We start from the raw sequence: 16,703 nt of genomic DNA, 5'->3' as shown, positions 1-16,703 counted from the left end.
AACTGCATGAACAGGGAACAATGAAGAAAAAATTCAGCTTTTGTCTCTGCTGCTATTTTCTCTCAAAATCTGGTTCATCATGTCTGTCAGGGAAAAGAGTCACTCATGCAATAATTACAGAGGTAAAAAGCTGACATTCTGAGGACTTCTGTCTGCAAGTGTCGATGTGACATCGTTATGAGCTGAAAGTAGAAGGTGTGTCAGTACAATAAGAACAAATTTGAGAGGTAAAATCTGACGAAACAAGAAACATCAAAAGTTTAAAAAGCACAAAATTCATGTTATATTTCAAATATTAACTCTATCACGGTTCCTTGTGTCACTTTGTTCAGGTTTCCTACAGCTTAACTTAGATTTCAGAGTTAAGCTCATAATGCTCTAAGACTCCTGGACCAGCTAAACAATCATCAAAACTAGAGAAAACCTCACCAATGTGTTAGATTATTGCTGTCTGCTTTGTTCAAGGCTTAATTTGCACAATAATACAAAAAGTAATATAAAAAGGTGTTTGTGTAGGTTCTCAGTCACCCAGGTTATGGAGATATAAGGAGTTTAGAAACCAGCTGGACTTCTTTAAGTTTCTTGAAGAAGTTCCACCTCTCACCCAAGGAGCTCCTTCAGTTCTAAGACCAAATTGTGGAGAGTCCCAGGTTTATAAAGCCATAATGGGAGTTGTGCCTTCTTTCCAAGGATATAAGAAGGTCTTTATCAGCATTCACAACAAGCGATTCTATTGTAAGTCAGGCCGTTGTTCAAAGTCTGAAACACTCTCTGCACCACAGACTCTGTGCTTTGAAACACTTACAGTATTTGTTCAAGACCCAGTTTTATGCATTTCTCCATTTCTCTGCTATCTAGCAAGCGTTGCTTATCAGCTCTGAGCAAACTGGTCACTATAGTTACAGACTTCAAATTGCATTGTTAGAAAGGTCTTGGCATTTTTAAAACATTTGAAAGATTGATGCAAATATTAAATATTAATTAAGAATTTACTTTCGGGTTAAATCGATGCTTTCTAAAACTGCTAAAGAAACTACAGGAAGACTTATTTTAACCACTAAAAAAAAATCAAGCACCTAGCCATGCAGTCTGCCATTACAAACATTTGTGAAGGAATGAGTCACTCTAACGAGCTCGCTGAATTTGAGTGTGGTACTGTAATTGGATGACACCGCTGCAGCAAGTCAATTTGTTAAATCCCTTCCCTTTGTAGATGTCCCACAGTCAATCATGTGTAAGTGGTATCATTACGAACTGGATATGTTTATGAACCAAAACAACTCAGTCAAAGTGACAGACAACATGAAGTTAGAGACCCGGGTGCTGACTCAATAACTGCAGTGTGCTCACGGTGTGGGTCTCCATGGCAGAGCAGCTCCTGTAGCTGTGTGGTCTGTCCACACTGTGCAAGTCTCGTCACTCAGCACATGTTTTGGAAATGCCTGCAGAAAATAAACCCTTATCCAACAGGAAGAGAACCTCTACATTGATTTCAAACACCACCAGGGCATAAAAACTGCACATATGGAATCACAAGTACATTTCACAGAGTTTTGCAGTGTGTCTGCTTCATGTAAGGCTGAGTCCAGACACTGTATCTATGTATCTCTATGTATGTGGCTGCTCCCACCTTAAATATATTTCATACTAATAAAAGAAAACAGTCACTTACCTTCATCTTTACTATGATGTGATGTATGCCCACTGCCACACAGCTGGAACGCTCATTAACATCAGCTGGGGACAACAGTATACAGATGTTTTATGATCACCCTCCATGTAGTAAGTGGCGTCTTATGAGGAGGCTCGAATAAAGGTTTGTTTCAGTGGAGCTTTTAGGAGTTCTTCTGTCTGCTGGTGGCTCTGAGTGTTTCGGCTCCACGATGAGACACAAGGACAACTCAGCTGCTTCCAGATAAGGAGACAAAATAAGTCTGTGTGAGCTTAGAACATCAGAGATGTGTCCTATATAGATTTCTATCAAAGATTCTAGAGTGATATCATTTTCTTTTACAATGTTTTCTCCCCGTTTTTCTGTACAGGGTTAAAAATGTACCAAGAATCAAAAGCTTTCTTTGTTTTCCATCACCTGCACTGCTGCCTAACCACAGGTCAGAGTGTGAGGACACGCTCTCATATCAAGAAGCTGTGAGTTTGTCCCTCCCTGTCGCTCACGTGGATCCTTTTGTTTCTTTCCATCTGATGCGACTGTTCTTTGAAGCCTGTGTGGTGAACTGTGCGAGCGCTGGTTTCAAAGAGTTTGTGTCATTTAGCTCGCTGACTGTGAGAAGGTCCTTACCCAGCCTCAATCGCTCAGCGTTTCAAAGCTAGGCGTGTGGGGGAGGATCAGAGAGAGAGAGAGAGACATGGAGCTAGATGGAGGCGAAGCTTTGTGGAAGATCAGTCAGATCCTCTTGACTGGTAGATGCCCACATTCAGGGGACCTTGGGACCAAATGCACCAAATCTGCCGGCACTCGCCTCTGTGGCTGTCGGGGACAATCTGCTACGATGTTTGTCGCCACACAGTCGTGTGATGGTGATCGTGTTTTAGGCTCAGGGGGGAGAGAGCAGGATGTCATGTAATGTTTAGGAAATGACAACTTGATATATTTCACTGGTGTTGCTTTTTGGATGAATATGGAGGAGTTAAATTGTGTATTATGACAAAAGCTATACTGAAATATGACAGCCAATCAGACAAACAGAATCTGGCTCACCGGGAATAGTTTACTGGACACAAAAGGTCTTTCTTAATGAAGTGGTAACTCCAAATGGCAGCAAGTACTTGTAAGATTCAATTTTCATTTAATTTAGCACGTGTGTGTGTGTGTGTCTGTGTCTACCATGTTTATATATCCTTGTGGGGACCAAAACTTAAATGTCACTATACTTGTGAGGACCAACAGCTCCATATGGGGACAAATTGCCCGTCCCCACAAGTTTGAAGGTATGTCTGAGACTCAAAATGTGGTTATAGTGTCAGGGTTACAATTAGATTAGGTTTAGGGCAAGGGTTAGGCTGTCATGATTTGGCTGTGTGGCAGGCAGGATTGGACCCAGACCCAGGACTCACAGACTGGAGGTTAAACTTAAAGCACAGCTTTGTTGCTGGAAAAAACTCTCCACAGAAAATAGACTTTACAAAAACAAACCAAAACCTCCAAACACAAAACTAGAAACTAAACTGGCAACAGGAAGCTAGAAACTGAGAAACTCACACTGGGAAACAAACAGAAACATCAAACACACAGCATAGTGTGGGGCTTAACTAAACAGTGGAGTAATCAGGGAATTGGAGACAGGAGGGAAACACAGCTGGGAGAAATTACACCTTAGGAGACAAGGGAAACAAAACTAGAAACACTGGCATGAGACACAGACTTTCAAAGTAAAACAGGAAGCACACAACAGGCACAGACTTGACACTGAACTAAACCTACATGAAACACAAGGGCACAAGAACAAAACCTAAGAACTAAACTCATAACTAGAATTAAACTGAAACCTAAAATAATAATAATAATAATAATAATAATAATCAAAACAGCACAACTAGACAATCAGAACATAAATCGTATCGAATAATACCAAAACACAAGAAACTGAAAATGCTGGGTCAAAATAACCCGGAACCGTGTTGATGGTTAGAGTTACAGTAAGCGGCTAGAGAAAGTATCGTGTCAATGGGAGGTCCCCGTGAGAATAGCAACACCTGACGTGTGTGTGTGTGAAAATGTGTGATTCTGTCGCGCTCACTCTCTGTTCAGCTCACAGACTGAACGTGAATGCAGGCTTTAAACGTCCCTCCACCATCACTGCTGTACTTGTGATGTAGCTGCTCTGTTGACATGCTCAGACTTGAATATGGTGCATTTACTGCACTGCATTGTTTACTTGTGGTCTTTTTCTTTTAAAATATCCATCTCTGAAAAAAAAGTTTAAATTAAGACCACTGATGTAAGGCAGAGGGTTTATAGTCATACCAGCAGCTCCCCAAGCCTTCCTGCGATTGTTGTTTATGGTACTAGAAGAAAACAAGGCTGGGAGCTCCATGATCACAGCCCTGCTCCCAAACAGAAACGACTGAGGGAAAAAACAAAAGTGCGCCTGAATATTTTGGGTATCTGTGATATTTACTGGATTTTTGTTTTAGTGAGACTAAACTATACATTTCAACATTATTGCTTTTAGGAATAAAATAGAAAATAAATTACACAAATTATGAAAACTATGCTGCAAACAAACATCAGCAAGCAAGATGATTGCGTTTAAAAAGGCTCTGATTTAATTACTGCAGCTTTGTGCACACACTTCTTAAAATCAGTTAATCTCTATAAATGACATGATTTACTCTGTAAAGTGCCCTTATTTTACAAGCCATAGATTAAATCCTTGGTCTGTTAAGTATTTCCCTTTATAAAGTGGCACAGCGAGCTTTTATCTTGTGCTGTCAGTCACTCTGTAATAAGTCGGTGTCACTTTCTCAGATGGCAGCAGTCTCATTCTGGACCAGCAGCTCTTCATCTCTCACATTAACACACACTTTTTCATTACAGCTAAACGGCACTTTATGAAATTAAAGCTTTCATTTCCATATACCATTTTAAGAACGACTCCTTCAGGTAATCTTTGAATCACTTTCAATATAAATGAGCCAAGCCGTCATTAACTCTTTAATACTCTATATTTCTTTATAATCCCTTTATTCTGCCTGCCAGTCACTATAACAGCGGCCAACACCTCCTCAAATGATAGCCGTCGCATTTGGGCTCTAACAATCATATGTTCAGTTTGCACTAATGCACATCGCAGTCAATCACTGGCACAGAGCTGCTCTCTATACCGAAAGTAAAGTGACGAGCATCTTAAATCATTATTCTTGCTGCAGGGACTTAATACATGATTTTTCTTTCAGTGGTTAATGTGCAATGAGTAATTAGTCCTGATTACACATTTATCCTCTATTGTGTTGTCAGTCGTACTAAATAGATTATCATTAGTACTGCACAACAGTGCCCCTGTTTTAACGTCCATGACAGTGTGATCAAAATGTTCCAGGAGTGGCCTTTTTGGTTGGGCCTCTAAAATGCACGCTGAGTCTCTTCCTGTGTGCTTAAACTGTGATCCCGCACCTTTATTTTCACTTTCAGAAGTCCAGAAAGTGTGCGCCTCCACAGCGTCGTGGTTTACACATTTGCTTGGCAGGCTTCACTGACTCACTTCCAGCTGCAAACACAAATTCCATTTGGGGTTATGCCAGGAAGGGCATCCACTGTAAAAGTCTGCCAAATCAAACATGCTGAGCTGCCCACTGTGGTGCCTCACTGTGAAAAGGGAGCAGCTGAAAGTAGCTTCAGAAGTCAACAAAGCACGGAGCGCCATGTCACCTGCATGGGGCAGGCGGTGATGTTTTTCAGTGCCCTCTGTGGCAGCACATTTCAGGTCCTTTCTGCTAAATGTTCTCCATCAGACGATGATGGAGGGTGACAAAGTGGACGTCCATGTTACTCCCAGTCTCACTACTCACCTGACATGAAGCCTTCAGGCTTGGGAAATGTGGACTGGTCCTCTAAACCTGCTCAGTTGTATGTTGACACCCTGCTGTCATCAACAGTGGTGATGTTCAGCACAATTTTTGTGTATTTTGTTTTACTGGGTAACATTTTAACCACGTTTCACTTTTTTTACTCGTCACTTCTTTCATTAAAGTTTTGTTTTCTAATGACTTCAATATCATTTTAACCCATGCATTGACTTAAGAGCTCAGAGTGAGTCATCCAGACCAGACAGACCCCCAAGAAAACATACTCGGCAAGTTTTTTTTTATTAGAAGAATAAGTACAAGTAGTGTTGAGTAAATGTGCTTTTGCCACAATTTTTAGCCCTTTCTTGGAGCCAGCGAAGCATGAGGGCATTCTTAAAATATTCAGTGCTTCCCATGATCTCCCTCATGTTTCCCCAGTCTCCCTCGTTCTTGCGTAACCTTACATAATGTGTTAAATATTTAAAGCGAGTTTAGCTCTGGCGCTCACTTCCCGCTGAAGGAACGAGGGTGGCAGTTAGACTCACTCCAGAGAAAATGAACAGTGATGGAAAAATACAACAAGAGACGACTGCTGAAAATAATTACAGGATGTGTTCTCCTGTCTTTGAGGATGCTCACACGCCAGAACACAAATATTCATGAAACCTGCCTGCTGCTGGAGCTAATTTGAAATATTTACTCTCCCAAACTAGACTCTGTGACAGCTGTTAACACGTTTGACATGTTCACATGTTCAGATAGCTTCACATCTACACTGTTTGAAGGAGTCTTCTTATGTAGCAGCAATCTAAATATACATTTGCTGGGGCAAATATTAGTGACAGTTTACGGCTACGTCCACACGTACACGGGTATTTTTGAAAACGCAGATTTTTCTATGCGTTTGCACCTTTCGTCCACACGTAAACGGCGTTTTCGGTCACTGAAAACTGAGATTTTTAAAACGCCTGCTAGGGTGGATATTTTTGAAAACTCAGTTTTTGCGTTTACATGTGGACGAGAAAAACGGAGAAAATGCAGAAAACGCAGCGTCAAAGGTGTGCGCCACGTTATTGTTTCAGTGAAATGAATTTCTACAATACTGTTACTGTTAATTCTACTCTCTGCGGTGTTTAAATGCTTACATATACACACACAGTTACTGTCCCTCCACACATACGACTCAGTTTTGCTTCTATGCCCCATCTTTGTTTACTATTTCCCACCGAGGCTTCTAGACTTCTGATTGGCCAACATTTCTGCAAGGTTAGGAATATATCGCCACCTGTTGCTTTGGCATGTTCCTAGCAGCGCTTTCCTTCATTTCTGCACTTACATGTGGACGGGATTATTTTGTAAAATGAAAACGGAAAATCCCCGTTTTCAAAAATACCCGTGTACGTGTGGATGTAGCCTACGTCTAAATCAAAGCTGTTTTGTTGTGAGACGCAGTTGCCTTATAATTAAGATGCGCCAGATGTTTCTACAGCCTAAGTGGTACCGACTTTTCTGTGTTCCAAAAATCTGCCGTTAGTTTCATGCATCAGCCTAGAAGAATGTGGTCCAAATTTTAACGCCACGTCTGAGTGTTTTAACCATCAGCATCTAAGTATCACGAGAGCAGGGTGGACCTAGATGATACAAGGTGGAAATGATGGACATTGCACGCTCTTAGATACTCGATGATATGAATGATTGATTGATGATATTGTACTTCTTGACTCTAATAAAACTAACACAATGTTGCATTCAAAGAGAGATGAAACTATCAATTAAGAAAACAAACTCATCAGGAAAGTGTCAAGAGAGAACAAAGGGAGAGATTTAAGTGCTTATTAAAAGATTTTCATGATGCCTTTTTGCACACAAGTCGCCCTCTATTGGCCATTAGAAAGACTGCAGGTCTAACGTACTTCTGCACTAGAAGATACATCCATCTTTTATATACTGGCTATTCTAACTGAAGCAAGTAACTGGGTTAAGCTGATTTTTCAGTGTAGCTTTTGTTGCTGTTGTAGCTCCACAGTGTACTGGCTTTATAGGTTCACCTAACAAGCGGAAGATTCTAGTTTGATCCCCAGAGGAGACACGAGGGCCTCCAGTGCAAAAATCTATCAAATCAAAAATGTAAAGCTGCCAGTTGTGGTGACCTTCTGTGAATTAGAGAGTAGCTAAAAGTAGTGAGTCATACATAATCACAAGGTGGGTGTCAAAATACGGAGAAAAAATAAGATTGAAATTTGCCATCTCACACCAAAACAGTCTAAATCAATAAACAGCACTAGTGTCTATGAAGGTTCTCAGCCATCCAGGTCATTGTAGTCTAAGGAGCTTGGAAAGAAAAGCGTCTGGAGTTTCCCCCCAAAGAGGGACAAAGGACCCCCTGGCCAAGTTTCACAATGAGCTCACCCGAAACCCTGGCTGATTGTGACCCACACCCGCTTTCACACCTTGGCTCAGGCGATTAGAGGATCATCAGGGGGTCTTTTGTCCCTCTGTGGGGGGAAACTCTCACTAGGTTTATATCTGGGACTCTCCACCATTTGACCTTAGAACTGAAGAAGCTTCTCGGATGAGAGGTGAAACGTCTTCAAGCAACTTAAAGAAGTCCAGACGCTTTTCTTTCCAAGCTCCTTAGAAAACAGCACTAGTCCAGGGAGAAATGTGTTTTTAAAAAAATTAGGAATTAGAAACTGTAATGTGCACATTTTTTAACAATGCGCTGACATTTAATGTGCCGGCTCATGAACTGATGGGAAGTGACTGCAGTTTAAGACAGGACAAAAAAAGTGTATGTGTTTATAACTCATTAATATGCAGTACTGACTAACATGAAAGGTGCAGCGCATCGATACCCCCCACCCCCAATTTGACTGGTTAGTGCTTCATGTGCTCTTTGTCCAGCTGTAACAGTCTTTAACCGGTATTATAACAAGTACATGTCAAAACTATTATTTCTTAGTTTAGGGGTATATTAATGATGCCAAAGTGCTTGTAGCTGAACAAATCTGCACTTACTTTCTGAACATGATACCAGCAGAATACCAGACTTACAGGCATCATTTCACATTAATGATGTAAATGATGCACAAACATATTTTAAGAAATTCAGGAACTTTTAGTGTCTGCAAATTACACCATTACTGACTACCTACACCAGCTGTGTTTATTTATCTGATTATTTATTTTATAAATAATATACATACATTTTTTTTATTTTAGATGATAAAATAGTTTTTATGATTTTTTTAAAAAATAAATAAAAGCGAGTATTGATGGTGAACCTTTTTGAAAAGCCGCATCAAACAGAACATATTTGGTCAGCAGGAATATGCGAGTGCGTAAGAGTAATTTACAGAATTAATAATCATTTTAAGACTCCGCAGAGCTTTCTTGTGAGGAGGCGTCGCCGTTAACGGCCCACAACCAAGAACCTGATGCCACTGCTGCTGAAAGAAAGCGCAGGGGGGCTGAAAACAACTCCAGACACTTGCTTTGATGTCCGACACGATACAACCCTATTGAGAAATCAGTGGAAAAAACTCCACGAAGAAGAACCCGAGCATCGGCCCACCACCTCGCTGAACCGCCTCATTGGTGCGGAGCTTTCTTCTATTGTCACGATTGGTTGCGGAGGCAGCCGCGGTGCCGGCTCTCGCCTAGCAACAGGCACAAGCGCATCCACTGTAGAGCACCCCCCCCCCCCCCCCCCTCCACCCTACTCCTGCCTTCATATGGGAGAGCAGCTGATGGATGGAGCATGTGGAGACTCACTGAGAGAACGAGGCAGGGACATATGGATGTGAACGCACAAACACATAATGACAGGACTGAAGATGCATGCTATGTGAACACACAAACACACATGCAGTCTGCACATCTTGCACTGTCTGGTTTAACCCTTACATAACAAGCTTCAGCCTGGGGGAGCAGCTGCAGGGGAAATTAAACACACAACATTGGTTAGTCTGAAATTATTCAATCACTATATTCTGCTGTATGTTGGCAGTTTTGAGTCCTACGGAGTGATGCAAGGATGATGTTCTTTTCCAAGCCAACCCAGAACTATGATTCTTCATGCATAAAGTAAAATGCTAACATTAGGCATCATCACAGCATGACACGATAAAATATGGACATGGCTTTTGTGGCATCACCCACGCTTCTGAAGTCCTGCTTTCAAACTCTGAGTGTTTTCACCGCAGCCAATCGTTTGTGACAAAATGTGATGAATGAGGGGCCGATCTGAATGAAACTGCATGCTCATTAGGTTACAACTTATGATCACATCATTTTGTTGCTGTGGAAGGAAGTCAGAGTAACCTTAGAGAACCCACGCAAAGAAAAAGGCCGTGGCCAGATGGTGGACTGAACACAGCAAACCTTCATGCTGTGAGACAAGAGTATTAACCACGGTGCCACCGTGTTCCCCATTTATTGTGGTCCAAACTGCATAATTTGAGTTTTCTGACATTTGTGGAGCTTTTTGAAATGACCTGCCAATTATAAATGTTACTTGGTTTGTGCAAAGCGATCTTCTGTAGTGGAAACTAGAGCCCTCAGCTAGATGCTGCAACAACGCCTTTATTGGCATGTTCGGTAACACATGAGAGCATTAAGTTAAAAAGTCTAAAGGAAGTGTTAAGTGTATAAGCAAGCTGTGGGGTGTCATCAGTTTCTTAGTATTGACCTACCATCATCATGCCTTCACTGGAAGCAATGCCAGGCTGTAGCACATGTAAAATTAGCTCTTTTAACTCTATTATGTGTTTATAAAAATCTTAATCATATCTGATTTCTCATTCATTGAAGGTGCAGAATGCCATTCTGGATCATCTGATGCTATTAACTGATCAAATAAAACATGGCATAATGTAAATAGCTGAATCATATTAGCTGATGAAATCATTTGAAAAATTAGCACAGACTGTAGAAAAGATGGATGCAGCCACCGTGGCGTCATCCCCTGGTCAGTGAAGCCCTGTTATGAAGTGTCCAGTCCAGTCACTACATCACCTGATGTGATGGCACTGCTATTCTTAGCTTAGAAGAGAGCTCAAGATCAGATTTGATCAAACGATTCCCCGCCGATGTTAATGTCTGCAGAAAACCTCCACAGATTAAGGTGCAGCACAGTTTCTTCATTTGTCCACGTTAGAGCGCACGTCAGTTTCTTACTTCTGTGAAGATGTAGAGAGATGAGATTTTAAATCAGCTCATCAAATGCCGATGTGCTGTGAGTATATTGCTACAGCCTCTTTCAGCTTCCTTTCTTTTCCACAGCGAATGAACCCATTGTCCTCTCACTGCTTTCCAAATTTAGATTTTATAAGTTTGGCAGAAGATTAAAGACTGACAGGACTGGGAAGCTTTAGCTGTTTGGATTTATCTTCACTTCTAACTTCAAGGTTAAAACATTTTCATTGATTTTATTGCCATTAAAAACACAGCCATGTGACTGCTCATTTACAGTGTACTGTAGCAAAAACACACGAAAAAATTGCAGAATAAAAATGATTTGATGATGATGAACACAGAGTAAGTGGCCTGACTGAACAGCTACTGCATTTACAGTTTCCTCTCATTATCTGCAGACTGGGTTGTGGTTGGGTTTTATTAACATTTCTCTCAGGACTGAAATATTCCTACTGGCAGACTCATGTTAGGAGGATTCAGGAGGTTTCTGCTTCTAACTTAATTAAGACCACCGTTTAATGAACATACAGCATCACTGATGCTGTTTTGGGTGGATGCTCATTAAGACAGGCTGAGCTCTAGGCCTGAGCTTTTACCTTCACGTGACCAAAATGTGGATGCCAGGTCACACAATAACAGGTGTGCGTATATAACCACCTATAATAACGTAGTGACTGCAGTACAGCAGCTTTAACCTCTTCACGGTGGATCCAGTGAGCAGTTTGTGCCTGCATTCATGGACCTGCTGAACCGTCTGTAGTGCGAATGTGTGCTAAATGTCTGATGTTGAAAGATATTTTGTATCTACATTTTATCTGATTTGTGTAACAATTTTGCAGAACCAAGGTTTGGCTTGTTCCTCAGGTCTTTGGGGCGTTCATACTTCACTGAAGGTTGGATGAGAAAAAATAATTCGATCTGGCCTGATCACGTTAATCGTGACTGCATCATGAACAAATTGAAGCCACATTATTCAGATGTGTTTTCAGCACATTCATTACCTGAATCCATTTTAAATACTACAGTTTCCACCTGAATAGCAGACTTGAACAGAGCATTAACATCATGTGGGTATTGCAGTAGCGAAGTTTGATCTGTAATACAAGTATGGACGGTTTCATAAGTGTTACACTCTGTATGCATTAAATATTTCTCATCTTTACTTTAGGGGTTAGTTTCTTAAGAAGCCTAGATGAAAAGTCCAAAATGTTAAGTGCTCAGAAGCACTGTGACCAGACACTGAATGAAGAGCAGCCAATCAGGAGAAAGTGGGCTTCTAGGTAAAAAAGTTAAAATGACATGTTTCATAAACATGAGAAACTTGGTCCAGTATATGGTAATGAAGTGAATCATGCAAAGCTACTCTACCACCCGTCCAAAAACACATATGGAGCTGGAAATTAACATAAAGAGTCTCAGTGGAACGCTACTTTAACGTAAACTCAACTTTTGTTTCTCTGCCAACTCATTGCCTGGTTTTTAATGATTAGTTTATCCTGTCATGACAAAATGTGCACAAAAAAATGAACAAAAACCAAAACAGCTCAAAACAAAAACAACGACAATAATAAAGAACCTGTTGTAAATATTGGCAATTTGAAATTTGAGAGGATGAGTAGATGTATGCATAAAATTGTGTGAGTTGCATTTATGTGAATGCATTGTGCGGTTGTGTGCCTGATGTGGATAAGTGAGATATTAATAAATCACAATGATGACAACAACAACAAAAACCACAATAATGATATTTATTATAATAGTAATAACAATAATAAATGGTAACAATAGCAGTAATAATAAAAAAATAATATCATTAGTAATAATAATAATAATACCACCGCTTGATAGTAATGAGCAGAGAAGGGCAGTAATGCGTTAAATATTAATGTGTTACTGTAATTGGATTACTTTTTTCAAGTAACAAGTAAAGTAAGGGATTACTGCTGCAAAAAAGTAATTCGATTACTGTTACTTTCCCGTAAGCACACTGCAGTACTGCGTTATTAAGCTGTGATTTTGTTTGTGAGAGTATCTCATGACAATGATGTAAGCGCGTGCGACGTCTGTGGCAACAGCTGTGTGCAGATCAACAATGGATAACATGGAGTGCAGGAGAGAGTGCGACCGTGCAGCCTTTAAAGCGTGGAAGTAATCACATTACTTTGAGTTTAATTCCGTAAAAAGTGACAAAAACATTAGTATCCGCTGTTCACTGTGTGGGAAGAAAACTTCTTTCTACAGAGAAAAAATAAACTTCAAATCTTAGCAACACCGAGCACGCTGCCACGGGAATGTGACACTCACAGATCCCCCCCACTGACATGACCGCTGTGGGTAAACCTCCACCAGCCCCACTCCTGCTAAACAGGTGAAAATAGATTTAAGAGCAACAGGACTCATTTAATTTATTTGTGGCTGTGTTTTACTTGCATCTATGTGGCAGAGTGTAAACACAAAACATTATTTTATTTTATCGTATATGATGGATTATGCAGAAAATAGGTTTAAATGTTCGACAAATGTCTTCAAGTCAAAGATCTTCGCATATAATTTAATTTTCGCTTGATACAATGTGCATGAAGTTAAAAGATTAAAACTAATAAAAGAATTTTTAAAAAGAGACTTTTTCATTTGATTTAATTTAATATGATGGATTATGCAGAAAAAATAGAACTGGGCTGAAAGGTCTGTTGCTTTATTATGTATTCAGGTTGTGCGCATCATGTTTTCAATAACTTTTGAAAATAAGTAATCAGAAAAATAACAGGATTACTTTCTTGGAGAAGTAATCGGTAATTAGTAAGAAATTACTATTTTCAAGTAACTTGACCAACACTAGTAATGAGAATGCTGAAAAGGAGAGGGGGGAAGGATATTAATGGAAATCTGAATAGAAATAGTAGTAGGGCAGGGGTGTTAGGATGGGAACTATAAGCATTTATGATACTAGGCACTGGGGATGGTGCAAGGGGACCGGGTTTTTTGGAGGGGGTGGGGTGAAAAACGTTATGTTTGAAAGAGCAGCAGCCACATGTAAGCCTGGCAGAAATGGTCACAACAGTACTCTGCTCCATATGCAGAACGTGTCCACTGAATAATTCAAATCACTTAAGTCGGCAAGTGCAACAAATGTGCAGAAATTTGTCAGCGTCACAGACAAGTCAATAAAATAAAAAAGGCTAACACAGCACTGATACATGCAGTGCAACAGGAAGAAGGTCGGTACAGCATTTTATGCACATTTGTTCTCATGTAACGTCTCTCTGTACCTGCATACAAAATAAATATGTGCACTGCTGCTTTCCTTGGGCTCGTGGTAAATGATGGGAATAAGATTATTTCTTATGCCAGTATTGAATCTCATTTGTCAGAGCCATTTGCACTCCTCCTCAGGGAGAACTGTGGAGCTGTAAGACAGTGTTCATCTCTCTAACAGCTCATCTCTCTCCGCACTAAAAACAAGTGCTAGAAACATTTACTTCAGTGGATTCTAACACACATGAAGACAATAATAACAACATGAAGAGTAGGCTAATACATGTGTTGAGACATGAAGCGTTTGCAGACTGTTATTATGGGCTGATTTTATGGAAACGGTTTTGCTTGGTGAACTATAAAACAGTGTGTGTTCATTGCCCTGTGGAGGCCTTAGTAATTATATGGAAGCACTGGAAGAAGTGCTGCTGAAGAGCCATATAGGGAGGAGGTTGGGGTGGATGAACGGGTCCAAAATTTGTCTGGACTTTAGCAGAAATCAAGGCTTCAGGCTGGTGCAGTCTAACCCTAACAAACCACTATATTTCACCAAAGACAAGATAGTCGCCTTACCTAGCTAACCTTTAGCATAACATTATCAGATGATAAAGATTTAGTTATGTATGTTCTTCAGCAAAAATGTGTAGTATATTAACCTGCCACTGATATGTTTCAGTTCAAAATAAGGCTATTTTAGCATAACAAACTAAATGCAAAACTAAAGGTTTGTTTAAAACGCCCATAAAAACCGTGAAAGTAAGAAAAGTCCAAAAAATAAACTAACCACAAATCAGGGTAGCAGGACACAAGCACAATGATGGATTATAGGTGATGGACACAGGAGGGTAAATGACCTGACGAGAACAGAGACAAACGAGCTGAAATTATTTATACACTGAGGACTGAGCAGTAATGAAGTGCTGGAAAACAAAAAAAAAGGAATTAAATTACATGTGTCGCAGATGGACACGGGTGTGTCACTGAGACACACGAAGACAAGTAGAAAAGGTAAACACTAAGAAACACTCAGATACTTAACCAAAACACTGAGGGTCAGTTACCTTAGTGATGAGTGGAAAATTAAGTGGATGGATGGTTGTACTGAAGGAAGGAAAACACTGTGATAATCACAGCGACGCTTCTATGGGCCGAGCGTGAGTGGCTCAAAGGCTGGGAAAAACTACCATCACAGCTGTTTAGTATGGAGGTCTGTTTTAACACATTTTGGCTGAAACCTGCTCTAAAAACGTGCTTTCAACTGTCCACATGGGAACAGACCTTATCTGTGTACAGTACGAGTATAAAAAGCAGAGCACTAAATGCTTTTATGTTCTCTTTAACTCAGACTGCTCCCATGTTGCTCTATATTGTTACAGATACTCGGCGCAGTGGTCAGCTATGCCTCGCACAGCTGTTTCTACATAAGTATGGAAAGAAAGACACATGTGCGCCTTTTCTATGTGTCCGAGTAACAAAAGAAATCAGATTACACTCATAGCTTTTCTGATGGATATCCGATTTAACCGAGACGAGGGAAGAGGCCACACAGGTCCCTGGACTTGGAAAGTACTTTCTTTTCTGAAAAGTCTGCTGTACCCATCTCCATGTCTATTATTGATATATAATTCACCCTCTCCCCATTGGTGTTTCTGCAGCACAGGGATGTTAGACTATTAAAATTTAAAAAATCTTGCCAGTGAGCAAAACAGTGTACTACCAGATTCTGCAGGATTTGTTATAGCAGACAAGTCTCAAATCACCAGGGAAGGTAAAAACTGCACATTTCCAGGGGCATTCAGGACCAGGACCTTCCACACCATGCATCATTATTTTAAGAGACTATCTTAAGGTCAAGACAATGTTATCTTATTAAGCACTTTTGAAGATATCATAGGGGACATTTAAAAACATCCTTGTGATCATCTCAAAGGGGTAAGAATGCAGATTGACAAACATTAATTGCTTACATTGGGCCCAAAACTGTCACAGGCATAAATTTAATGCAGATATTTCTATAACATTTTGTAGACAATCATATCAAACCAAACCCACAGCCTCCTCAGCTTTAATAAGCATGCATTTTATTAACTTCTTGCACAAGTTCATAATCATTTTAAGCAGTAAGCAGTGTGAAAATGTCAAATGTTGCTTTTTGGGAGGAGAAAATGAGTTCAACAAGTGCTCCGGCAGCTCATATGCATTTTGTCAAACGGCAGGAGAAATTCAACACAACAGCAGGAAGGCTGTGACACGTTCACTTTGTCAGAGGCGCTTGTCAGCTGAGCCTCCTCCAGCTCCCTGTGTCTTTTTTTATCCCCCCTCTCCTTCCTGCCCAGCGGGGCGTCTGTGCATCCGTCAGGCTCTGTGTGGAAAACAGTGGGACTGGAGCTTTGTGATTGTTATAATTTTCATCTCACCCCCCACCCCCCCCCTTCACGTCTCTTGTCCAAGGCCCCCTGCTTTTGTTTTTGTTTTTTTCTTTGGTTCTCCCCCCCCCCCCCCTCACAGGGAAGTCAGCGGGCTTCATTGACTGGATTGTCATGGCAACCTGATACTTGGCAATTTATTGCTCTCTAAAAAGACACAGCAGTGCCTCTGAGTCACGTTTGTTAGATATATGCATGTTTACATGGTGCATGTCGGGGTGACATCAGCGCATCGACAATCTGAAAACCAAAGTCTGCACGATCGAATATTCTGAACCATAAATGGACTGACTCCTGTGT

The sequence above is a fragment of the Astatotilapia calliptera genome, chromosome 18, assembly GCF_900246225.1.
Source record: "Astatotilapia calliptera chromosome 18, fAstCal1.2, whole genome shotgun sequence".
Taxonomy (NCBI): Eukaryota; Metazoa; Chordata; class Actinopteri; order Cichliformes; family Cichlidae; genus Astatotilapia; species Astatotilapia calliptera.
The sequence above is the reverse complement of the archived record's forward strand: the minus strand, read 5'-3'. Positions refer to the sequence as shown.